General features: G+C 38.9%; 1 long non-coding RNA gene across 1 annotated transcript in view; it reads right to left on the reverse strand.

Annotated features, from left to right (window-relative positions):
• Positions 1-1,587: 1,587 nt before the first annotated feature.
• Positions 1,588-26,555, reverse strand: part of LOC101049871 (uncharacterized) — a 57,070-nt gene continuing 32,102 nt past the window's right edge. The window contains exons 2-4 of the long non-coding RNA XR_012516191.1: positions 16,875-17,018; positions 14,141-14,228; positions 1,588-6,112 (exon numbers count right to left, since the gene is read on the reverse strand). This is a non-coding gene — a long non-coding RNA (uncharacterized LOC101049871). The remainder of the gene's footprint in view (positions 6,113-14,140; positions 14,229-16,874; positions 17,019-26,555) is intronic.

Here is a 26,555-nt window from a genome sequence, read left to right on the forward strand (position 1 = left end):
TATATGGCCTTTATTATGTTAAGGTATGTTCCTCCTATACCTTATTTGTTGAGGGTTTTCATCATGAAGGGCAGGGTGAAAGGGATTCTTTTCTGAAGAAACTTGTGTCACTCAATGTCTGATGAGGATACAGAAATCAGTGTCTGGTGACAGATAGTAATTTGAAGAAGGAAAATGTACTATAAAGATTTATTAACTGGTAAAATGTGATTAACTGCAAAAGGGGTAAATTGCATGCTAAATAACACAGAAGTAGCAAACATAGGGAGGAGCTGCTAATTCTAGGACTGAGGGAGAATACCCAAGAAAGAAAGGAACAAACATGATAGGGTCTTTCTCCCCTCAAGGCTGAGATTCACCCTTGTTGGAGAGGGTGGGGCTCTCACCCACAGGATAAAAGAGAAGTTCCTTGAGGTGTCACAGGCCAGGCTGGGTGAGTAGGGTGCTGGCTGTTGGGTGCCAGTGGATCAGCACTGTGGTCAGGAAAGTGCCTTCTAGGGTGCTGGCAAAACCCACTGGAAGGTGGTTGCCACTGGGTCTCATGCATACTGCTGGCAAGGAAATTGCCTGCTCACATGACAATAAAACTCAATGGGAAGCCCTCAATAGGTGCTGGTGAAACTAACTGTATGGTGGCTCTTCTGTACATCACTGGTGGTGGCCATAGGTAAGAAGAATTAAGAAGAAATGTTCCTTCCTTTGCTATACCTTGTTTTATTTTATTTATTTACCTATTTATTTGTTTGAGACTGAGTTTTGCTCTTTTTCTTCCCTGGCTGAAGTGCAATGGCTTGATCTTGACTCACTGCAACTTCCACCTCCGGGATTCAAGTGATTCTCCTGCCTCAGCCTCCCAGGTAGCTGAGATTACAGGTGCATGCCAGCACGCCAAGCTAACTTTGTATTTTTAGTGGAGGTGAGGTTTCACCATGTTGGCCAGGCTGGTCTTGAACTTCTGGCCTCGGCTGATCTGCCTGCCTCGGCCTCCCAGAGTGCTGGGATTATAGGCATGACCCACTGTGCCTGGCCCCTTTACTATGCTTTGAATGTCTCTCCTACATTCTACCAACAAGACATGACGTTACACTGACTGACTGAGAAGCCTGGTTAGTATCACAGAACAGGGCAAAGAAGGGTGGATTTGGAGCTGAGAGGCAAAATATCGATAACTGACTGTCTCAGTCAACTCCTTGGGCTTCTTAGCTTCCACATGCATCATTTAATATATATTTGAACTCTGTATAATGCAAAGTCAATTCTGTTCTTAAGTGCAGAGTTTCACCCATTTCCCCAAATGAGGAAACACATAGTTCCAACCGTCATTGTAGCCTCAGCTGGCTGTGTTAATGACTCCTCAAATCAAAGTCCCACTGAATATTCTGTTTCCTAAAGGCTAAATAAGAGTTTATATTCAACAACATTCATAAAATAATGATGAAGAGAGAAAAAATGAAATGGTTAATATATGCAAATACACTAGCATATATCACATGCAAAGAGAAAATACACAAAAGGATCACAATTCTCATTTTTGTAACTGATTGAGAGGCCATAGTTGGTATCTATGGACTTCCTCCTTCTATGGCCTTTTCTATATTTCCATTGCCCTTAGATGGTCAGCCTTCTTTATCTGGTGGAGTGATCCAAACTTCCGTTTCTAGAGGGCCTGAATCCTCGATAAGCCTGTCCCCTCCTTTTGACTCCTGCAGTTTCCCATTAACCTTTGTTTCACACCTGAGTCCAGGTTCTAGGGAGGTAGCTTATGTTGGAGATGACCCATCTGGTCCCAGGCAGGTGTCTGGTGAGATGACTGTTTCCCATTTGCTCCTGGTCCTTGGGCCTCATACATTGCTGTTAAGCCATTCCTTGTTTTTGTCTGAATGGTATATTTACTTCAGAAAGCTCTCTCCACTATGTTAATGCGACACTTGAGGGAGCTGCCTCATTACAGTTTCTTGCTTCTCCAAAGTGCTGGAGTGGATGGGGAAAGGCAGTGGGGCAGAGGAGGGGAGAACCAGAATCCCTTGCTGCCACTCTCTCCCCCATCTCTGGGCCCCTCTTCTGGTGGTGGCAGGGTGAGGTAGAAAATTACTCTCCTTTCTTGTTGGTCTTGGATTCTTTGCAAAGACATCAGTACATTTTCTTAGCTTTACAGGTTTAGTTCTTGGCACTTGGCCACCCTGGGAAATCAATGCCAGCAAATCCCATAGAACTTGTCTGCTTTTTGCCTCAATTTACCTGTCCCTTAAGACAATAAACAAAGAGCTGGCATTCTGCTTATAAAAGGGGAGTACAGTAAAAAACAAAGAAAATATAACTCACAACTTATTTCCCATATTTTAATAAATAGCAACAGGTTTAAAATAGCTAAAATTGAAAATAGATGCCTATTTGGAAATTCACTAAGTAATTACATTCTAGCAGTTATACATGAGATATTTATTATATATCACATATATTATATATCTAATTATCTGTAGTATAAATATATCTTCCTAACCACTTCCTTGTAAGCATTTTCTCTTGAACTTTCAACATTTAAATTGGATTCAGAACACAGAACAAGCAAAACTCTTAAAAGTGTCAGACATGCTAGATGTATTTCTCGCTCCCATGGAAAAAGTAAACACGGCATAAAACACCCATCAAATTTTAGAAGTTAAGAATGTGCTTTATGTAATTTATCCTAGAAAAGTCCTCAAGTTATATACACTTTCAGATTATGAATGAGTTATGGTCATTTGGAGATGGCAACAGACCAATTGGCAGGTCAAGACTTTATACACAAGGTGAAAAGCTTTTTGAGACAACCAGAGTTTCCTTTCAAGTCTAACTTCCTGAGTAATTTATCTGAAAAATTGTGAGATGTCATGGAGGAAGACTTTCAGAGTGTGTAAAACCATCCCAATGACCCTCAATCAATCTGGTTTGAATATGTGGAACTGGAGGACAGGTCAAGAAAGCAGATGCTGAGACAGGAGGAAATAAGTTGGTTTATTTTGAACGTGACTTTTTCCCATCTAAAAAAGAATGATCGTTTACATCATTTTGAGAATTGTGGAGTGGGAGAAGCAGATCAACCTTTCATACTACTGAAATATAGTTTTCCTGGTAACACATCTTCCTTATTAACTGTCTCCAATTCTTTACAAAAGAAAAAAAAACACCTTTATACATGTTCTTCTGTTATAAAATAATGTCATAGTTGTATTTACCACGTCTTTAGGCATGAATGTGGTAACCAGTGAAAACAACTTATTCAGTGGTGGCATAAAATGATGAAAAAATAACTCTCTTTTCTCTTTTCTTTTCTTGATCTTTATTCTCCATCCCCATTAACTGAAGGGTAGCTAGAGGGTTTTGTGCAGGAGTCTAAGTGTCCCTTACCCCAAGAGAGAGTTGAGACACTTTTGTTACCCAGGTCTGCGCTTCTGGAGCTACTGCACTGGATTGATGTTTAGGGAGAACTAGAAAGTTGAAGGGGAGAAGTTGAACCATGGAGGATGTTGGGGTGCTAAGAACCCTGTTTGTGGTACCTGTAGATAAATACTGTGGCTTTGAGAGGCAGAGCAAAGACTCCAGTGGAGTCTGTTATTCAGTGAGCAACAGCATCACCAACCATGGAATAAATCACTTGGGGGTAGAGAAAATATTTCAAGGTTCTGTGATTAAAGGTTGCGGGACAGACCAGAGGCCCTTCCACAAGTGGATTTCACAAGCCCTAGTCTTCTTATGTTGGTGAGTGGGGTAGACAATGGCCAGAGAATGGCTGAGATTAGGTTTTCTGTCAACCTGAATGGGAGTGGCTCATTCAGCTGGAATTAGATTTGTAAAAATTAATGCCATATTTCATGTACCTGTGGATTGTGAAAGAAATTCATACTCATTACATTTGTTTCAAATGCATAAATAGGTCCTGCCTTCTGCCTTTAGCTACTCTGCACATATAGTATGGAACAGTATGATCAAGTCAACGTAAGACCATTTCAGGTTCCTTTTTGAGCCAGAAGATTAAGTTCCATAAAAAGTGAAGAAAAGTCAACAAGTTAGCACAAGAAATGTTTACCAACTAACTATTCTATGCTAGGTATGTTAGTATGAGGAAATGAATGTGATATATCCCTTGAGAAAGCAGGAATAATCCAAATAATTTATAAATATACAAATTATTAATTACATCAATAAAAAGTCTCTATGATGGGCGTGGCCAGCTCTGGGGCTGGAAGGCCCACCTCTGCATTGCAAAAGAATTAGCCTTCAGTCGTGTTTCATGGAGTAAAAGAGGTAGGTTTAGGCCAAAAAAATTGGAGGAAATGGATAGAAATCTCGTTTTTGTTCATCTGCAGTATTGGTTTCCCCATAACAAAACGTTCATGTAAAAAGCAGTTTAATATCCAAGAAATCACCAAAATTGTTCAGTATGAAAATCTGGAGACTTAGGTACAGATAAAGTTGATGTTCTGAAGCTCACAGAATATGTTAAACTATTACTTAGGGGAAACATATCTCTGAAGATCATTACTTGAAGAAAAAATACACAATACCTTTGGAAGCAAGTAAAATCAGAAATCTTGAGGGTTCTCTTGAAGAAAATCAGACCTGTAATTCTAACCAGTCAACTGATCTTAGTTGAGAATGTTAATGCGCTTTGTGCCAGAGAAATAAATGAATGTAAACCTTTCCAAGGAAGATGGTAGAAAATAACCCACTTGGCTGTTTTTTTTTTTTTTCCAAGACAAGAGTTTCACTCTTTTTGCCCAGTGTAGAGTGCAATGGCACGATCTTGGCTCACTGCAACTACTGCCTCCTGGGTTCAGGTGATTCTCCTGCCTCAGCCTCCCGAGTAGCTGGGATTACAGCTATGTACCACCATGCCCAGCTAATTTTTGCATTTTTAATAGAGACGGGGTTTCATCGTGTTGGCCAGGCTGGTCTTGAACTCCTTACCTCGGGTGATTCACCCACCCCAGCCTGCCAAAGTGCTGGGATTACAGACAGGAGCCACCACCCCCGGATGAAAAAAGAACTCTTTAATCCACTATGCCTAATTTTTTCCTCTCTCCTTTAGATTTAAATGATTAACTTCTGATAATGCTACAGACAGCACAGACATTTTTTTCTGAAAGATTTGTTAATGAATGGATTCCTTTTGAAAAGAAGTCCAGGCAGGAGCACAGATACACAGAGAGCTCCAATGATGACGAAACGTGAAACATACTATGGTATATAAGAATCCTCTAGAGATGTAATTATAACAACAAGAGCAAAGCACAGGGGACTCTATCAATGCATTTCCCTGAAGAAGATAAGTCTCTGTAAAATGAAGGGCAAGTAGCATGCAGGGGAGGAAGGACACTGGGAAGCGCCCTGACTGCTGACGGGAGAGCCCAGTTTAGCTCTGGTCCTTTACTGGTCGCTGTGAGATCTTAGGCAAATTGCTTACTTTTCTGAGCCTTCATTTTCTCATCTGGAACTGAGGTGTTGAATGAGACCCTTCTTTAAATCCTAAGATTCTAAAACTCCAATGCAGGCACATATTAATGTGGTACCAGGTAGCCTTTGTCCTACATTGAATTGTAGGTATAGTTTGTGCATATTTGTCTCCCATCCAAAAGTTTGCAGATTCACTAAGAAGAGTCAGTTAAGGGCCAATAGGAGGATTTGAAGGATTTAGAACTACAGGAGCTATTCTTTATTCCTGGTTAACTCTTAGCCAGAAGATGGAGAAGTTCACCTAAAAGCTCTGCCATCAGGTGTGGGGTGTTGTTGTACTAGGGTGTGGAGAGAGGAGAAAGTCTCAGGAGATCAGGTAAGGGTTCCTATGATTGCAGAACCAACCAAAGAGCCTGGGAGGCATCAATGATGACTCCTTCCTTCACGTGGCCATGATTTTCTCTAGTTCTTCAAAAGCCAGGAACTCTTTGAAGGAGGTTTGTGGATCATTTATTGTTATACCAAGGGAATTGCAAAGGGGATTTTATGATCAGGTAAGGGTTCCTGTGACTGCAGAACCAAACAAAAAGCCTTGGAGGCACCAGTGATGACTCCTTCCTTCACTCAGCCATGCTTTTCTCTAGTTCTTCAAAAGCCGGGAACTGGGCTGTATTATTTTCTGTGAAAGAAAAAGAAAAATAAGCGAAAATGCTTTGCAGAATATTTTATAGTAACAAACATCTCAGGACTAATTAATAGGTTTAGAAAATGGAGGGAAAGAGCTCATCTATATAAAGGTTTGAAGATGCACATATCATCTTGGGAGAAAAGAGGCTATTATTCCGTCATTTCCACATGTACGATTTTGTTACAAATGTAATTGAAAATTTAAGTCTTTCAAAAATAGAATACATGGGCACTGGAGATTAGGTCACACATAATCAAATTCTAAATTTCTGTTCCAGCAAAGTTGTCCCTACTGAGGTCAGAGTACAATGAAGAGGGAATGGTGGGCTAAATGCCAAATGAATGAAAAGTGAGGATTTGCAGGCAGGGAGTCATCAGCCTTGTCACATGCTGCTGATATGACAGGACCACTGGATTGAGCAAAAAGAAGGCATGTGACCTCAGTACAAGCTTTTCCTGTGATTGGAGTGAGATAAAAGAGAACAGGGAGAGAAGTGGAGTCACCACGTGAGGACTACTCTTTGAAGGAGGTTTGTGGACCATTTGTTGTTATACCAAGGGAATTGCAAAGGGGATTTTATGATTAGGGAACAGCTCTGTTTGAGAACTGGGTATAATTGCTTTTGAGGCCACAGAGAGTCAAAGTTCTCTGTGATTTAAATATTTAGGAAAGAGACTTCCTAGAAAGTTAACACTTTCTTCAAAGAAAGTCAGTTTCTCTCATTTGCATGTCTCTCATTTCTAAGCTACTTAATAAAAATTCCTTTCCTCACTAACTTGAGTTTTATATATCTTGTATTGAGTAGACATAAGAGGTGCGGGTTGGCCTGATTTGGTGCAGGACAGAATCCCACAAAGAGAACGGTTTCAGCCTTATAACCTTTCTTCTTTTGACTTTCTGTGATTAGTTTCCTGAGTGTCTGATAACAGCTTTGGTTCCTTTCCTGTAGTGTGGTGAACCTCCCCTCTTAGAACAAATTGGTTGACAGGCTGGGGGGTGATGGGCAGGAGGGATGAAATCATTGTATTGCTTCAATGTTGGCTTCTCCCCTGAGAGATCTTTCACAGGAAGGGAGTCTATATTTTTAGAATTAGCATGTTCTGGTTCAATGTTGTGAACATTCATTTTAAACCTACTATATTTAGTAGAGGTTTAATTACCCAAATTGGGAAACTAGTTTCAAACCATCTCCCCCCTGCCTCTGGCACCCGCCAGCAGGGGAGACGGGCAGTTTCATCCACACAACCACACCTGGTGAGAGCAACTGACAAGAGCAATTCCATTGCCCAAGTTCAGCATCTTCAGCACCCATCTAGCCCTGTTGTAGCCCCTCTTTCTTTCAGTAAGATCTTCTTGCAATATACCCTCCATGGGCTGGGGGAATGTGTCTGCTCTGAGGTCTGTGGGGAGTGTCTTTTCTTCCCACACAAAAATCATGATTATATTTTCCAAAATAGCACTCAGGAAACAGAATCTCTCCGTGGCATTTACAGATATATGAGATGTTGAGGCACTGCGGTCTGAATAATGAAATTTCTTGGATTTTCAGCAGTTTCACTTATTCCTTCATTTACTCACTCACTTCTGATAGGGCCAGTCTGGGAGTTGGGCTGAGGAGTCCAAGGCTGATGCAGTCACGGATGAGAACACATGGACACAGGGAGGGAAGCATCACACACTGGGGTCCATTGGCGGGGACTAGGGGGGTGTGACAGTGGGGGTTAGGGAGGTTGGGGAGGGATAACATGGGGAAAAATACCAGTTATAGGTGATGGGGGATGGAGGCAGCAAACCACCTTGCCATGTACGTACCTATGCAACAATCCTGCATGATCTGCACATGTACCCCAGAACCTAAAGTACAACAACTATATATATATAACATTTTTTTTTCAGAATTTATAATTATTACCTGAGGTTCAATACAGTATAAGTTATTGAGCCAACTCAGAGGCTGAGTTGACAGTTCATTTCTATAAAATATAATTATCTTAGAGGATTTATTACCCTTACGCCTACACAATGATTATGTAGGTAATATTCTGACAATAAAAAGCAGTATGGTTTCCTGAATAAAGCAAAACAGAACAAACAACAACAACAACAACAAAAACAATGAGTAACAAAAATGCAACTAGCACAGATTTATACAAATAAGTTACAAGACAAAAGGAGGAAGAAGACGGGGGTACATAAGGAATCCTTGCGACAACAAGTTGCCATTAAGAAGTAGAAAAATATGACTAAATAAATGTCTATGAACCCATAGAACTCAATGAAACAATGAAGAGGCTCAAAGCAGAGCAACTGAGAGATCGGGGAAGTAATAGTGCCATCACAGAAGGAAATGAAACAAGAACTTCTGAAGGTCAGGAAGGCAGCAGAAGAGAAAATTAAAGCCACCATGGAAATGCAAGCATGTTGTAACAAACACTAAGAATAGACACTGCTGACATCATAGTGAGGAGTAGGAGGGCAAGATTAAAAGATGTAAGTAAAAGATATAAAAGACGTAAGCAAAATAACCAGAAATGAACAAAGTTAGAGTGAACTAGAGAAAACATGAAAGATACGGAAAACAAAAGAATTATAACATATGCATTATTTGTATCTTTTAAGAAGTCTGGAGACATTACTCAGTAAAACCCTTAGAAATCAAATAAGACTTGAATCTACAAATGGAAAGGCCACACTGTAGCCCAGAAAAAAATTGATACAGAATGATCAACATTCAGATCTATCCAAGTAAACATACTGGCCCTCAAGACAACGAAAAGTTCTAGAATCCAGGCAAAAATAAAAAGGGTGAAAAATTAAATTGGCACAATAACAAAATAGACTATGTAGTAGACTGTCAAAAGCAAGAGAAAGGAATCCTAACATAAATGAAAGTACAACATTTTGACATATTACCATAATGATAAATTAAAATTGTCTAATTCACCTATTGACTCAAATTTACTAAAAAAGGAAATCAAATTATTTGTAATATGTGAGATGCATCTAAAACAATAAAACTCAGAAAGGATTAAGATAAAAATTAGGCAAAGACATACAAAGTAAATGCAGAAAATAAAAGCAGCTGTCATACATAGCTATGGTTACATTCAAAACAAAACAAAAATAATACGAAAAAAAGACAAAAAGGGAACTTGATAATAAAGGATGCAATTCACAATGCAATTTATATGATAAATAAATTGGCATGGAAAACATAGTGTCAAAGCTACAGAGAATAGGAATAGGAAGAAATCCTTTAGCAGTAGAAAACTTTAATTCTTATCTTTTAACTACCAAGAAACCATATGGGAAAAAAAAGTAAAGATCGTTTTAATAGCTTTACAACAAACTGTATACTATGAAGACAGATTACACTTTCATTTCAAGTATTAATGGATCAGTTACAAAAATTAACTACGTATTAAGCTACAAAGAAAACTGTGATGCAGTCCATCAAGTAGAAATAGTACAGACATTATCTCATGCCAATGCAAAACTTCAAAAGTTAAAAATCAAGATAGAAAAAGAATCACCTTACCTCCTGGAAATTAAAGAACACTCTTTAAATAATTTTTCAGTCTCAAAGAGAAAAATCGTCACTAAAAATGCAGACTATTTGGAAAGCAACGTGAATTAAAACACTGTGTATTAGAGACTATGAGATCTTGTTTCAGCAGTGCTTACAAGGAAGTTCATAGATGCAAATACTTGTAACAAATAGCAACTAAATTAAATGAATTAAGCATCCAATACCGGAATGTATTAAGTAAAATAAAGATAAGGCAGAATAAAAAATTAGTAAAGTTAAAAGCAGACATTAATTAATTTGGAAAATTTAAACAGCACCAAAATAAACTCTGAGTTGTGTTTAAAAAAATCCTTAAATAAATCTGTTTGCTATGCTCTTTCTTGGAAATATTTTTTTAATTGTAGTTAAAAAATGTAAATCTAAATTTTTCATTTTAGCTATTTAAAAATATACAAATCCATGGCATTAGTTATATGCAAATGTTGTACTACTATCATCAGTAATATTGATTTCTGAACTTTTTCATCAACCCAGAAACTGTGTCCTTTAAGCAATAACTCCCCCATTCTCCCTCCCTGCTATCCCCTGGTAATGTTCAGTCTACCTTTTGTGTCTATGAAGTCTATTTGAGATATTTCATGTAAGTGGAATAACATAATATTTGTCCTTTTTTGACTGGTTTATTTCACTTAGCTTGTATCAGAACTTCATTCGTTTTTATGTCTGAATAATATTCTGTTGTATGTAACATACCACATTCTGTTTATACAATTGATTTTGTTATGTGCTTTTGGATGGTTCTACCTTTTGGCTATTGTGAATAATGGTGCAACACTCATTATTTTTTTAAGGGAAAAAGCAGAAATAGATGATACAAGAAAATAAGAATAGAGAAAGAGTTACAGATAGAGAAAATTAAAGGAGATTATAGGACTTACATGTGCCATAAGCAAATAAATGTAAAAACCTGGATAAAAATATGTAATTTCTTCTTCTTCTTCTTCTTTTTTTTTTTTTTTGAAACAGAGTCTCACTCTGTCACCCAGGCTGGAATGCAGTGGCATGCTTTCAGCTGACTGCAACCTCTGCTTACCAGGTTCAAGCAATTCTCCCGCCTCGGCCTCCCAAGTAGCTGGGACTACAGGCGTCCACCGCCACACCCAGCGAATTTTTGTATTTTTAGTAGAGACAGGGTTTCACCATATTGGCCAGGCTGCTCTCAAACTCCTGACCTTGTGATCCACCATCCTCGGCCTCCCAAAGTGCTGGGATTACAGGCATAAGCCACTGCACCCAACCTAAAATATGTAATTTCTAGGAAAGATAAAGTTCTAAGGCTAGCCCCAGAAGACTTCAAAAATCGAAAGAGACCAATTACAATAGAAAAAACATGAAAGTCAGGCTACCCCTCTTCCAAACTACCAGCCACAGATATTTTTACAGGTAAGCTCTTCATAACCTTAATGACTCAGTCACTCCAATGCTTTTAAAACTCTTCTAGAAGAAAAGACTAGTTTCTTTTTATCAAGTAGAGATTACATTGGTGCCAGTCTGCCACAGAACAACAAAAATCATAGAGAGAAAACCAGTCTAATGTCTCTTGTGACTAGCGATGCAAATGTCTTCAATACAATATTAGCAAACATATTGCAGGAGGACAATGGAATAATAATATAACAAGACCAAGTAACATTTATTTCTGGAAAGAAAGGATAGTTTAGATTAGGAAAACTATTGATATTGTTTAACACCCTAACATATACCAAAACAGTAAAAACATATGCCCACACTCATGGTTGCTGAAAATGTTTGCTGTAGAATTTAAATCCATTATTGATTGTGAAAAAAAAAACTCACAAAAATAGAACTTTATATTATATCACGTTAATAAAATATATTTGCCTTACCTCAAAAGCCATGTCACGTTTCATGAACAAACCACACACTCACATTAAATTGGGACAAAGATGCCACTGCCACAACATTATTGAACATCGGTTTTGAGGTGCTAACCAACGTTTGGATAGGAGAAAAAAGTATGGTATGTACACGTTGGAAAAGGGGAGGTAAAATAATCATATTTGCAAATAATATAACTCTTTGTCTTGAAAAACCCAAGAAAATTAACTGAAATATCACTGCCAACAATAGTAAAAAAAAAAAAAAAAAAGAATTTAATGTGGTTAAATAAAACAAATCAATAGCCTTTATATACACAAACAAGAATTGGTGCTAAGACATGCAAGAAAGGGCTGTATGCCCAAGGAAGCTATCTCTACAGTTTGTATAGAAAAATAAAAAAGCAAGAATAGCTAGGAAACATCTTGAATCAGAATAGTAATGAGAAGCGTGAATACTCTGACAAACACATTCTTACAGAGTTATAATTATTACAGCACTATGGTAGTGGTGCACAGATAGCTACATCAATGGAATAGAAGAGAAAGTTCATTCCTTTTTGTAGATCACAGCAAAAAATAGCTTAAAGACCGCTTTCCTATATATGTCATATGTAAATTTTACATAAAAATACATGCATAGATATACTTGTATATACAAAGAACAGCTTTGGAATTATATTCAAGAAACTGTAACAGTTGTTGGGTGATAGGGACAGGAAGCAGTGTTATATTTCACTATATTTGTTGTGTACTTTTTGAATTTTTCAGTATTTGTGGCATTCTCTAAAAATAGCAATTTATTATTTTTTTTCAACCCAACATAGAATATGAACAAAGTAGATAATACATAGGATAGATATGGAATGCTTTGCTTGGATCACTCCAAGCAAGGCATCTGAACTATTTATATGGTTGTGTTTGGAAGGTCCCAGGATCTAAATACCATAAGATTTCAGAGATTTATACCAGATCAGACTCATGGACATTTGCTTTTCTTCATTTTTCAAGTTTTTTCCCCTCTGGCCTTTCATTTATTCATTTAGTCTTCAGTAGAGAGGCCAGCGAATGGCATAGATTTAGGAGCTTAACCACCTCCATCTTCATCAGCTCCATTCAGCTGAAGCTGATGCTGTTTTCTCACAAAATCCAAGGAGCTTCCCCATAAATATGCAATCCATGTAAAAGTAGTGTTTGCAAACACAGCTGCAAGAGAAGTCTCCTATAGCAAGTATATAAAAAGGTGCTGAATATCACTAATCAGGAAGATGCAAACCAAAACCACAGTATTACCTCACACCTGTGAGAATTTCAATTATAAAAAACACAAGAGACAAGTTTTGGCTACAATATGCAGAAAAAGGAATCCTTGTATACTGTTGGTGGGAATATGCAGTGGTGCTGCCATTGTGGAAAATAATATGGAAGTTCTATAAAACATTAAAGATAAAATTCCTATATGAGCCAGCAATCCTGTTTCTTAGTGTATATGCAAAGGAAATGAAATCACCTCATAGAGATACCTGTGCCCCCATGTTTCACAGCATTATTCACAATAGCCAAGATATGGAAACAACCTTTGGCTGTCAATAGATGAATGAATAAAGAAATTGTGTGTGTGTGTGTGTGTGTGTGTGTGTGTGTGTGCACATACACAATGAAATATTATTCAGTCTTAAAAAAAGATATCCTGCCATTTGTGTCAGCATGAATGGACCAAGAGGACATTACGCTATCTGAAATAAGCCAGACACAGAAAGAAAAATATTACATGGTCTCACTTATATGTGAAATTTAAAAAAAATTCAAATATGTAGAAACAGAGTAAAAAGGTGGTTACAGGGGTTAGGAAGAGTGGGGGAGTGGGGAGATGGAGGTCAAAGGGTACAAAGTTTCATTTATGTAGAATAAATAAGCCTACTGATCTAATATATAGCATGAAGACTCGTTAATAACATTTCATTTCATAAGGGAATTTGCTAAGAGAGTGGATGTTAGATATGATAAATCTATGATAGATATGTTAATTTGCTTGATGTGGTAATCATGTCATTATGCGTATTGTTAAATAAAATTTATGGGAGCTCTCATTTTAGGTCCCAACTAACCAAAGCAAATGGAGTCACACATCCTAAGTGCCACATGATTAAACTGAAATTTTAAGAAAATTAAGAAAGCAGGTAAATTTCCAAACAGATCAGATCTTTTGAAAACAGAAGATTCACAGAAGCCAATTGGAAAGGGCCCAGTCAACCTGAGTCAGTATAGTAAGGAAGTCTCCACTGTTTTAACCTTTATAAGAAAAGTAACCTGATGTTAACCGACCTGCTTTTCTCTATTATTCTGTTTCCTTGTTCCCACCTTACAAAAACCAACTGTTCTGCCATGCCCAGTGGAGAACTCATTCTATTTTATAGAATAAAATACTGCTGAATTCTGGAATCACAAATAGAAGTCAATTAGATCTTAAAACAAAATTTTTTATAATTTTGTCCTATGACAAAATTATTAGGTATTGTCTTAGTCTGTTTTCTGTTGCTAACAGAATACCACAGACAGTAATTTACATAGAAAGAAGTTTGTTTGGCTCACAGTTCTGGAGGCTGGGAAGCCCAAGAGCATGTCGCCAGCATCTGGTGAGGGTCCGTCATCATGAAAGGATAGAAGGTAGAAGTGAGCACTAGAAACAGAGCAAATGGAGGCTGAATGTATCTTTTTATCAGGAACCCACTACTGAGAGAACAGCATTAATATATTCATGAGGGCTCTGCCCTCGTGACCTAATCACCTCTTAAAGGCCCACCTCCCAATACCATTACATTGGCAATTAAATTTCAACATGAGTTTTGGAGGGGCATTGAAATCATATTGAGAGAAAAAAAAGAGTCAATTCCCCTAGGCTTCTTTTCTAGGTATATTCCTGCTTCAGTCTCTTCCTATATAGAAATTCCGGAGTGCCTCCTACCCCATACTCTTGCCTGGTTTTCTTGGCTCCAAGAGAAAAGGAGTATCTTCTTTTCTTCTGAAAAAGCACTACAGTTTATTGGTCAGCCTCAAGTGTATTTAACTTCAATTTCAGATGGCAACTCACACATAGATGTGTTTATGTTGCCCTCTATCAGTATTCTCATTGGCAAAGCCTTTGGTAAGCAACAGAAGTGGCTAAACAGAAGAATTCTAGGCTTGAAGTTACTTTTTCCTCTGGTTCCTTCTGGGAAAAGGCTATGAAAGCTAAGGGTGGTGGTCAAGTCCTGCAGGCCAAGGTCACCATCAAATATTTGCTGAGAGTCTACCAAAAACACAGGTCTGTATTAGCTCAATATGAACAAAGTTGTGCTGGGAAGGAATTAAACTTTCAAATATGATACCTGTACCTGAAAAATCCTTGCCATCAGTTTGTTGAAATGAAACTCTAAGCTGGGAAGAACTCTCTGCTTAGGGAAGTGGGACTGAAACTTGACTTTTGATTTGGAGAACATTGAAAAGGCTCTAAGATAATGAGTGCTCAATTCTGCCCTTGAAAAAGCTATAGGCAGGTGCAGTGGCTTACACCTGTATTCCGAGTATTTTGGAAGGCCGAGGCAGGTGGATCACTTGAGCCCAGGAATTTGAGATCAGACTGGGCAACATAGCGAAAACCCCGTCTTTACTAAAAATACGAAAATTAGCCAGGTGTGGGGATGTGTTCCTGCACGCCAACTACTTGGGAGGCTCAGGTGGGAGAATTGATTGAGCCTGGGAGGTCGAAGCTACGGTGATCCATGATGGCACCACTGTACTCCAGCCTGGGCAGCACAAAGACTCTGTCTCAAAAACAACAGCAAAGAAGCAACACAGTGGGATTTGTATTTTTAGCCGTAGAGCCTTCAAGTTTGTTATTACCACTGGGGAGAAAATCCTTCATTTCTACTTCATTCCTAAAATGGGTTAATCACTGATTATAAATAGAAAATTTACTCAAATGAAAAACAAAACAACCGATTTTACCTTTAAATATATTTTCTTGATATATATTTTAGGTTCTGGTAGCAAAAGGTGCAGAGATAAGAAATATGACATGGTTAATTTATTGCACTCTGCATACAGCAGCAAGAATCCTTTTCCTAAAACATCTTTTTGCTTAAGTCTCTTTTTTGCTTAAGTCTCTTTTCTTAAAAAATCTTTTTGCTTAAGTCTCTTTTTTGCTGCCCACATCTTTTGATTTTCCACAGCAAATTATTACAAGCCTTCATTTTCCTGTTTCTCCTTCTCCTCTGAATCTTCCTCTCCATCAACAGGATTTCTGATTCCTTGCTTTGCCAGCTAGCTGTGTGGCTAACAATAAGTCAGTGGAGTCTCATTGTCCTGTTGTCTGTAAAATTATGGTTTTGGAGTAAGCAGGGTCCTGGCCCCCTGTGGGGTGTATCCAAGTCAGGGTGAAAGGGTCTTAAGGTATTTGAGAATAAAGCAGCAGATAAGTGTGACAATGGAGCACAGCCTGCCTCCGGCTCCGTTTTCTCCATCCTTAAGGAGTGAAGAGCTGGTGGTGAGCAAGCAGCTTCAGTGCTCACATTGTAGCCACATGATCAAAGGAAGAAATACGTATCTTTTAAGAAATAAATAAAATAGTTTCAAAGTTACTGTTGTGTTCATCCTTTTTTTTTCTTGTTATTGAATTTATTTTAAAAATTTAAATAACATTAAAGGAAAGCTTAAGATTTTTATGGCTATCCAAAAGCTGCATTGAAAAAAAAAAGTAACTTAAGGATTTCTAAGTCAATTACCAGCTCTGAAAATCATATGATCTGTGAACATGTGCTCTTTCTCGGTTCTGAAAGTCATTCAGAGCAAACGTAGTTATTTACTTTACCCAGGCTCTGCTTACTCCACTCCACAGCCATCTCCTCTCTCGGAAATACTCTTCTGTGCTGTTTTTGACAGACCCCGAGCCTCCTAGCCTCCCTGCCAGAAATTCTGACTTGGACCATGGCATACAGCTTGGAAGCCTTCTTGTCTTTAAGGTATGGGGCAAAATATAGATGGGAGTAGCAAGGCAGTAGGAGTAGTAGTAATAATAGTAAAAACAAAAATAATCATTTTAATTGTAATAGTAGCTAACATTTGTTGAACGCCTTTTCTGTGTTGATCATTTTATGTTTATTACCTTACCACCCTTAACAAGGACCTTATGAGGTGGATGTTCTCAACCCAGTTCTCAGAAGGGGAAACTGAGGCTTATAAAGAGTATATGACTTGCTCTAAGTGGTAACTAGTGGAGCCAGGATTTAAACCTAGGCATTTCAACTCCCATAACCCATGCATTTAGCCACTGTTCATTAACAGTCACCTGGGTGTGTTCATCTTGCTTTTACCCATATTCATCCCAACATTCTTCTGAAAATCCTGGAAAGCAGGTCGTGTCTTCTTTCATTCTTTTACACCATCTCAGAGGGCTGTAACAATACGTGCTCAGAAAACACTTCTGTTCAACCTGCATGAAGTACAGGGCAGGTTGAAATGTAAAGAAATACATAAATTACCCTGAGCAAATCCCTTCATATCACTTTTTCCTGGCATTACCTCTTAGGGGAAAAGAATTCTCAAGCAAGCTGGTTACCAAAATCAGAATGAATTCTCCCCAATCACAAGGGACATTCCATAAGCCTTTGGGGTGAGGTCTATTTTAAGGATTTTGTTCAAGTTCCTCCTTCTTGTTTCCTGGCCACACTGCTGAGCACTTTAATTGGCTAATAGGGATTCTGAATAAGAGAGATACAAGCAGCTCGCTTGGAAGTTATGGTAAGGGCTAATAAAGATTTTGGACTGATCTTCAACAAGATAAGGTCAGTAACCTAGTATTGAGTTATTTTGCTACATTCATTCCAATCTCTTCTAATGGTCTTTGGCCTCCTGCTTAAATGCCAATTGAGTCAACAGATTAATTCCCCTTAAATAATGGCTTGTCATGTCTTATTACTTAATTCTGGCTTTTATAAAGTAAGAACTAAGGTAGATATTTATCAATCGAGCAGATTTCTGTGTTGCATCCTCTAAAGTCCTTGGGGTCAGTGTCACTAACACCGTTGATGGAATCAAGTAATTAATAAATGTGTCCTGATGAGACTGTGATGCTTCTGGATTATTCATTTTAGACACCTTAAGAATTAGTCTCAAGAGTAGCTCAGTTATTAAGTGATTGTGGGGTTGCATCATGTCAGGGAGATAATCAAGAAGAAACAATTTTAGTAGCATAAATTTCTCCGAGATAATGAAGTTGAAAGAATGCTACCAGTTTAGCTACTCCTTACTGTCTGAGTCAGGAAGAAGGTGGAACATCCTATTCCTTCTTCACCTCTCTTACCTCATTTGGAAAATTTTTGACTATATCTGCTTTTAGTTTTCTTTTTATGTTCCACCATTCTTGGAAGATGACTTTTTCCTGTCTTCTTAGAATAAAAGGCCCATCATTCTCAGCAAACTAACACAAGAACAGAAAACCAAACACCGCATGTTCTCACTCGTAAGTGGGAGTTGAACAATAAGACCGCATGGACACAGGGAGGGAAACATCACACACCGGGGCCTGTTGGGGGTGGGGGGCCAAGGGGAGGGATAGCATTAGGAGAAATGACTAATGTAGATGACAGGTTGATGAGTGCAGAAAACCACCATGGCATGTGTATACCTATGTAACAAACCTGCACGTTCTGCACATGTATCCCAGAACTTAAAGTATATTTAAAAAATCACTAAAACATGATCTGAACAAGTGAAAATTAGAGTCAATGTAAAATATTTGTTAATAAAAAAGTTTCAGAAAAAAAGTATTAAATATATTTTAATATTACTTATTAATAACATTATTGTTATTGTTGCTATTGCTTTGTCATTTGCGTTATAAATACATGATGTAACTGTTAAATTCAGACAATACAGCCCAAATATGGAAGCAGTGTGTCTTTCCCAGCTGCAGAGCAGATACAAGAAAATTTTTGAAGAAAACCACAGGAAATAGAACCAAGAATAAAAGGCCCATCATTCTCAGCAAACTAACACAAGAACAGAAAACCAAACACCGCATGTTCTCACTTTAGCCAAGAGAGAGTCCTAAAGAGATTCTTTGATGCTTTGAATCCAATTACCTGTTGGACTTTCCATTTATATGAACCAATAAATTTCGTTTTTCTTTCCTTAAAAAAAAAGGCCCAAAGGAAGGAAAGAACAAGACATGCTGAGGAGTTAGCTGTGATGACTTCCTCTCCCTTGCCTTGAGCACCGGCTCACCACTCCTTTTTTTTTTCTATTGTCGGTTTTTTATTTCCTTTTCTATTCCCTGCTCCTTTTCTATTGTCCTGACTTGCATGACACTGGCAAGCTACAAAATGGGAACAATAGCAACGCCTCAGAAGGCTGACAGGATTCCCGGGAAGCACCCTGAACAGTGTCTAATTCCTAATGACTGGTCCCTACATATTACGATCATTTTCTTTGCTTTTGAGCTTCTGGTTTCTTGGCCTCTCGTCTTAGCCTCCTTCAGTATATTCTACACAGGTGATCAGATTCACCTCCAAACAATGCTATTTTGATCTTGTTATCTGGTGAAGAAAAAGGAAAACCTTCAGTGGCTTTCCAAGACTACGAAATCAAATTCAAACGTCTCATTATGGTATTCAAGGTCTTCTATAATCTCCTCTCAGCCTGTGGCTCTTACTGATGCCCCATTCTTCTATTTCTCAGGATGGTTTGGGCTGCAGCCGCTAGGTTGACCAGCACCCTGATGATGTTGATAAAAGTGCTTGAGGATATTTTGGGAATTTCTGCTTTAGTGTTACCTAGGATGCTACTGTATGCAATGCATATTTTTATGTATAAATCTTATTTCTGTTGATGTTAATTGCCTTGAAACAAAAACTGGGTTTTTGTTTCTGTGCAGGAAAGAGTTAACATAGCAGGCTTGACACTGCTACCCTCAGAAAGGCCTACTTGCCAGGTTAGCGTTAGGTTGGTAACTGGGAAGTCGGCCCTTGAAGTGCTCTCAGTCAACAGTCAATTGATAAGTGTGGTTCACTGTGCCTTGACTTTCGTCCAAACAACACAGTTTATGCTTGAACACCTGCTTCCCTGCTTGGAATCTGGACTATTTTGATGTGCTAGGCAGGGAGTGCCTATGCGATCGGCCCCATGAAAAACCTTGGGCACTAAGTTTCTAAAAAGAAGCTTCCTTGGGCTGAACTGTCATACACAAGTTGCTGCATTTTCCTTGCTGTACTCTATGTGATCTCCTGCGGTGGGCAGAAGCATAAGGAAGTCTGCACATAAAATCCTTCAGACTCTGCCTGCGGCTTTCTCCCTTATGATCTGGCTGTGTATCCTTACTATATCACTGGAATAAATCTTAGCTAAAGTACAGCTCTGCATTGGGTCCCATGGGTCCTTCTAGTGATGTCTAAATGTAGCGGGGCTCTTGGGTACCCTCGACACAGTATCTCTTTCAAAACAAATTCTTAGAGCAGATACTTAACAAATATTTTGTGATTGAGCATCACAAGTCTCCCAAACATTGTAGATGTGTAAAAAATCTAAACATTTTTGTTTCTTTGTTCCATTTGATCTCTTTGGGTACCTTTAAGTTTTATCTATATGCCATCAGGCCAACAGTTAAAATATATGGTAGATCTGAGATGTTGTTTTACTGCCTGCAAAGAATTGTTCTAGTTTTACTTATTTATTTTCTTTCCCTTCCTGATATTTCAGGGACTGTTAGATCTTGCCAGAGCAATTCTTTTGGGCTTTTGTGATACAGAATCATGGGAAAAGGTGGAAGGTTAGAAGGGCACAGGTTTGAGGACTAGGTCTGGGAGAGCAGTTTTGGTGGGAGGGTATGAAGGAGAGAGGTGAGTGACAGGGCTTGTGTGATGTGACGTGATCACATGAAATGAAGGGGTTTTGGAATTGTTGCTGCAGACCGAGATTCCTTTTCACAGTGTTTAAGAAATATAAAGAGAATTTGTTATTTTGAAATTAATTCCTGGGGGCCAAGATAATGACCCCTCTCTAATACCAAGTCATGTTTGCAGTTTAAGTCTTAGGTTTTTCTTTACTTTCTTCCTTCCTTTTTTTTTTTTTTTTTTGAGATGGATTTTCGCTCTTGTTGCCAACAAGATTAAAAGTGCAATGGTGCTATCCTGGCTCACTGCAAGATAGCCTCCTGGGTTCAAGCGATTCTCCTACCTCAGCCTCTAGAGTAGCAGGGATTACAGGCATGCGCTACTAAGCCTGGCTAATTTTGTATTTTTAGTAGAAATGGGCTTTCTCCATGTTGGTCAGGCTGGTCTCAAACTTCCAACCTCAGGTGATCTGCCTACCTTTTGGCCTCCCAAAGTGCTGGGATTACGGGTGTGAGCCACTGGGCCTGGCCACATCTTAGGTTTTTCATTGATTTTACTTGATGATAGGAACCATATCATTTGTTCTAGATTTAGCATGTGAAATTCCCAGTAAATCAGATTAATTTCATTGGTGCAATGACCTGTGATGATGATGCATTGCTTAAGGATAGTGCAATTTAGAAAGAAATGAAATTTGGAATTAAACATGTATTCAGCAGCTTTGAGGCTCTGTTGGAAAACTTGATAGCAACAATAGATGTGTGACAGAGAAAATGATGAGAGTGTCATAACCCATGAGGCAGCAAGTAGATGTGCCAATACAAAATCAAATTCCTTAGAACTTTATGTTTAATTTAAAAATGTTAGATTTGCATCTTTGCTAATAATACCCAAGGGTAAAATTAAGTTTGTCTTGATAATTCATCTACTATTAATTGCTTATCTATCCTCTATAAATTCTATTACTTATGAGGAAGACTAACAAATCCTTTATTACCAATGAGAAACACAATTTTATTTGAAGATAAATACAGAAGAATTTGGAATATCTATGAAAAAAAATCTGCAAAATTGTCTCTTCTTATTTGGGCATAAATGTAGTATCAATGATTAAAAAAAAATTCCCAGTAAATCCTTGGTGACAATAACTGATTGCTTCATTCTTAAACATTTATCGAATACTTGCTATGTACCAAGCGTCATGTGTAGAGGATACAGAGCTGAGCCAAAAGTGGTCCCTACTCACGTCATAGAGGGCAGGCCGACTCACATGCACACATTTCCAACCAGATATGGTGAATACTGGTGGTGGAATGTGGGAACCCGAGGACAGCATCTCATCCACTGGGACATTCATTTCTACTAGGCTTGCCCTGCATTTCAGGGCCTTAAATTTCACTTATGTATTTATCAAGTGGTGCTGATAAATCATTTATGATGAAATTTTTCATTGTTTAATTATCAATTTTGGCAGCTGTTTTTTTTAAACCTTTCTTTAGATGTTGCCTACATAATTTCCTTAGAATTAAAGCATCAGTAATGGATCTTTGCAATAAGCTCTAACACCAATGTGTCAGCCATCAGCAGAGGAGACCTCGCAATGGTTAGAATCATTAATTCATAGACTGCCTCTGATTTTGCATTGTAAACTTATTAATATTTAGCTCACAGTGTGATTTGCCCAAGGTCACACACCTAGCTGGTGATGAATTGCTGTAATTTTGCAATTCATATTATTTTGCATATATCTCCTTATTTTATTTGTATTCTGTGCCAATCTCTCTGATACTGAATGCAAGTTTATTGAGAGCAGGTTCTGTGTTTTTATTTTTGTGTCCCTTGTACCTAACATATTGTCTAGGGAGGAAAAGACTTATTGGATAAACAATTAGATAATCTATTAAGATTCTGTAGAGAAACAAAACCAATAGGAAATATATAGATATATAAGAAGAGATTTATTATTGAAATTGGCTCATGCAATTATGGAGGCTGAAAAGTCTAACAATATGTCATCTTAAAGCTGGACAACCAGGAAAGCCAGTGGTATAATTCAGTCTGAGTCCAAAGGCCTGAGAACCAGGGGAGCCAATGGCATAACTCCCAGTCTGATGCTGAAGGCCTGAGAAACTAGGGGTGTAGGGAGGAACTGGTGCAAGTCCCAGAATCTGAAGGCCCAAGAACCAGGAACCCCAGTGTCAGAGCAGGAGAAGATGGATGTCCCAGTTCAAGGGAAGAGAGTTTGCCTTCTTCTGCCTCTTTATTGTACCTGAACTCTCAATAAATTGGATGATGCTAGCTCACATTTGTGAGGGCAGTTTCTTTATTTAGTCTACTGATTGAAGTGCTAATTTCCCCCAGAAACGCCCTGACAGACACATCCAGAAATGATGTTTTTCTGGCTATCTGGGCATCTCTAAGCCCAACCAAGATGACACATAAAATTAATCATCACAGATGATAGTAATGAAAAAAAAAAAAACACCTTGGATTTCTGCTTGTTGATTCTGAAGAGATATTTTCCTCACTATATCACATACAAAAAAAAAAAAGGAAAATGCATGTATTATTTATTGAGCACGTATTTTACTTGAGGCACTCTGCTGGGCACTGTATTGAGCAAAGATGATTAAGACAATGTACCTGTCCTAAAACACAGAAACCATAAGATGAATATACAAATGTCTGTAGTGCAAGGTGCAATGTACAAATGTACAACTAAAGCAAATCAGAGAATGGAGCTTTCACACATTGTGGGAGAATGAGAGAAAGCTTCATGGAGGAGGTAACTTTTGACCTAAACCTTGAAGCAGAAGCACCTGAGTTCCAGAGTTTAACGAAAAAATGAAGGCAGAGGGAGAGAGGCCAGGGTGGCTAAAGGGAAAAACAGGAAATAGAAATGTGAGTCATTTTTAGAGAATTGCAGGAAGTCTCTTTTAGCTGTGGTGCATGAAGTGTGTGCATGTGGGGAGAATAGAGCAATATAAGGATTGAAAGTCAAGTTTCCACACAACATCACCTGGCCAAGCTCAGGGCTTTGCATTTGGCTCATCCGCATTTATGGGTTTTAAATATGAGAGTGACATTAGGTTATTGGGCATCAGGAGGTGGGCTGGTTTTTTTTTTTTTTTTTTTTTTTTTTTTTTGTTTGTTCTTTTTTTATTTATTTATTTATTTATTTATTTATTTTTTTTTTTATTGCATTTTAGGTTTTGGGGTACATGTGATGAACATGCAAGATTGATGCATAGGTACACACATGGCAGTGTGCTTTGCTGCCTTCCGTCCCCTCACCTGTATCTGTCATTTCTCCCCATGCTATCTCTTCCCACCTCCCCACCCCCCGCCCCTCCCCCATTTCCCCCCAACAGACCCCAGTGTGTAGTGCTCCCCTCCCTGTGTCCATGTGTTCTCATTGTTCAACACCTGCCTATGAGCGAGAATATACGGTGTTTGATTTTCTGCTCTTGTGTCAGTTTGCTGAGAATGATGGTTTCCAGGTTCATCCATGTCCCTATAAAGGACGTGAACTCATCGTTTTTGATGGCTGCATAATATTCCATGGTGTATATGTACCACATTTTCCCTATCCAGTCTATCATCGTTGGGCATTTGGGTTGGTTCCAGGTCTTTGCTATTGTAAACAGTGCTGCAATGAACATTCGTGTGCACGTGTCCTTGTAGTAGAATGATTTATAATCCTTTGGATATATACCCAGTAATGGGATTGCTGGGTCAAATGGGATTTCTATTTTTAGGTCCTTGAGGAATCGCCACACTGTCTTCCACAATGGTTGAATTAATTTACATTCGAGGTGGGCTGGTTTTGAAGGGCAGGTGAATGAGGCAGTAAGATAAGTTGTGAGGGGCTGCAGTAGTTCAGTAACAAGGTATGGTGCAAGCAAATCACAGCTGGCACCAAGATGAAGAGGAAGGGGCAGTGTGACAGCTCTGGTGCATGACACAGCATGGGTAAGACAGGTGAGAAGAGCTAGAGGTGATGATGCCATTAGCATCATGCATTTAGTACTTGTCACAACCTTTTTACATTTTCAATGTTAACACTGATCTCCTCATTAGACTGTGAGCTCACAGAGGAACAAGTCCCATGTCATCCTCATTGACAAAATGAACATGGCAGATACTTGGTAAATGCTTGTTAGATAAGTGATTGGAAGTCAGGTGAGTTGGCTTGGGGATGGCAGCTGGGGTGCTGATGGAAAGAACATATTTCTTTTCAGACATGATGGAATTTGGGGATGTGGTCTATTTTTTAGATGTAGTTTCTAGGAATAGATTATCCAAAGAACTGAAGAACAATGACAAGCTTATGTGTATGTGAGGGCAAGATAAAGAGTAGAGAGATGGTAGAGTTGAGTATAGCGAGAATGCTAGAACTGAACTGCTCCTTTTAAGATGTCAGGTGAGATTGGAGAGAAAATGCAGCATAACATCCGTCATGGGAAGTTGGAACGTGGAGGAAAGGCTGGAAGGATGAGAAGGACTTAGGTGGGCCTGTGAGCTGTGTTAGCCAGTGAAAGTTGGAGGGAAGGGGAAATGGGAGGCTGTAGAGCATGGAGTTACACATGCGGGCACAGGAGTCAGGCTGTTCAAAGGCTAGCTCTTCTACGGAGTTGTATGTGACTTTACTTTTAAGAACACACTGCATTGCTGTTTTGGTGCAACATACAGAGATAGGTGCCCTGTTTGGGGAATACATCCTGCAGCCAGACAGCCTCTGGTCAATTGCAAGACTGTGTTCCTTCTTACCTCCTTTCTCCTCTACCTCCATGGTTCCTGCTGTACTCCAACCCACCCTATTTCCATCACAGTGTGCCTCAAGTTTTTCTTATGCAAAATAAGGTGAATAATAATAATACCTGTGTAAACACAGGTACAGCACTCAGAACAGAACCTGGAATGTGGTAAGCACCTCATAAGCAATCATTCTTCTCACCGAAACTCACTAGGATCACTTTGTGCATATTATCCTATTCAATCCTTAGTAACTGTATAGGTGTTATTATCTTCATTCTGTGAATGAGAAAACTGAAGTGCAGAGAAGTTTTATAATTTTCCTCAATCTGCACAGCCACTATATGATGTGATAAAGCTTCCCTAAGCTAGAGTCTTACTTGATCGATCTGGTGTCCGGGCTAGTGCACTTTCTCCTATAACATCAGCCTAAGCTAGGTAGATATGGTGAGACCACTGGCTGAGGCAACTCAGATGTGATCAGTAGGTAGCAGGGAGCTGTGGCAGACCTGGGGAAAGGGGAAGCAGCACACTGGAAAGATTCATCTGGTATGTTTATAAAAGAGAACAGGCAGCCTGCATGGGGAGCTGAGGATTCAGACCTGAAATGGCTGAGGAAATGGTGAGGCCTGGCAAATGTCAGAGGAGCTGTGATAGAAGAATGAGCAGAATTTGACTGATGCAAATAAGGAGGATATGATGGTATGTGATAGAAACTAAGAGATCTATATGCAGTGGGGGTGGGGGAGCTTGGAGTTTCAACTTGAAAGTGTCAAACGTGGGACTCTAAGAAAATAGTCTTAATGATAATGAGAAAGTTGAGAGGGGAATCACTTTAGTCTCTGCTCCCTTGAAGAAAAGGACCTTTAGAGGACCCAGCTTGGAGAATAGTGTCTGCATTGAAGTGGGACACTTCATTATTTTTAGTGGCAGTGTGGTTCTGATGGGCACACCCTTCGTAACCTTTACTTCACTGTCAGACCAGCTCTGTCAATCCTCCTTTACTGAGGAAGGAAGCTGATGGATTTTTCCTTTCTTTCTTTCTTCCCTGGAGTAGGATGTTTTCTGTACACGGTCAGCATGTGACCTTCTTTCTTAAAAAGAGGTTTACATTTTACTCTGATTCTCATCCATAACGGGTTTGCATTTGGGCAGTTAGGAAAATCAGTTCTGTAGACTTCCTGTTTTCTATTTCCGGCCTCCAGCAGAACTTCCCATTTGAGTGGGACCAAGCAGAACATACAAAGCTGAAATGTTCTCCTGAAGTTGATTTGCCATGGGGATAAAGTAAGTGAATGGCCCGAGGGGTTTGTGTCCCTTTGCTTCCCAAGCTTGCCCTTTAGTTGCTCTTGTTTTTAAACTACAGGGAATGAGCTGAGGAAAGT

This window comes from Saimiri boliviensis, chromosome 1 (assembly GCF_048565385.1).
Source record: "Saimiri boliviensis isolate mSaiBol1 chromosome 1, mSaiBol1.pri, whole genome shotgun sequence".
NCBI classification, from domain to species: Eukaryota; Metazoa; Chordata; class Mammalia; order Primates; family Cebidae; genus Saimiri; species Saimiri boliviensis.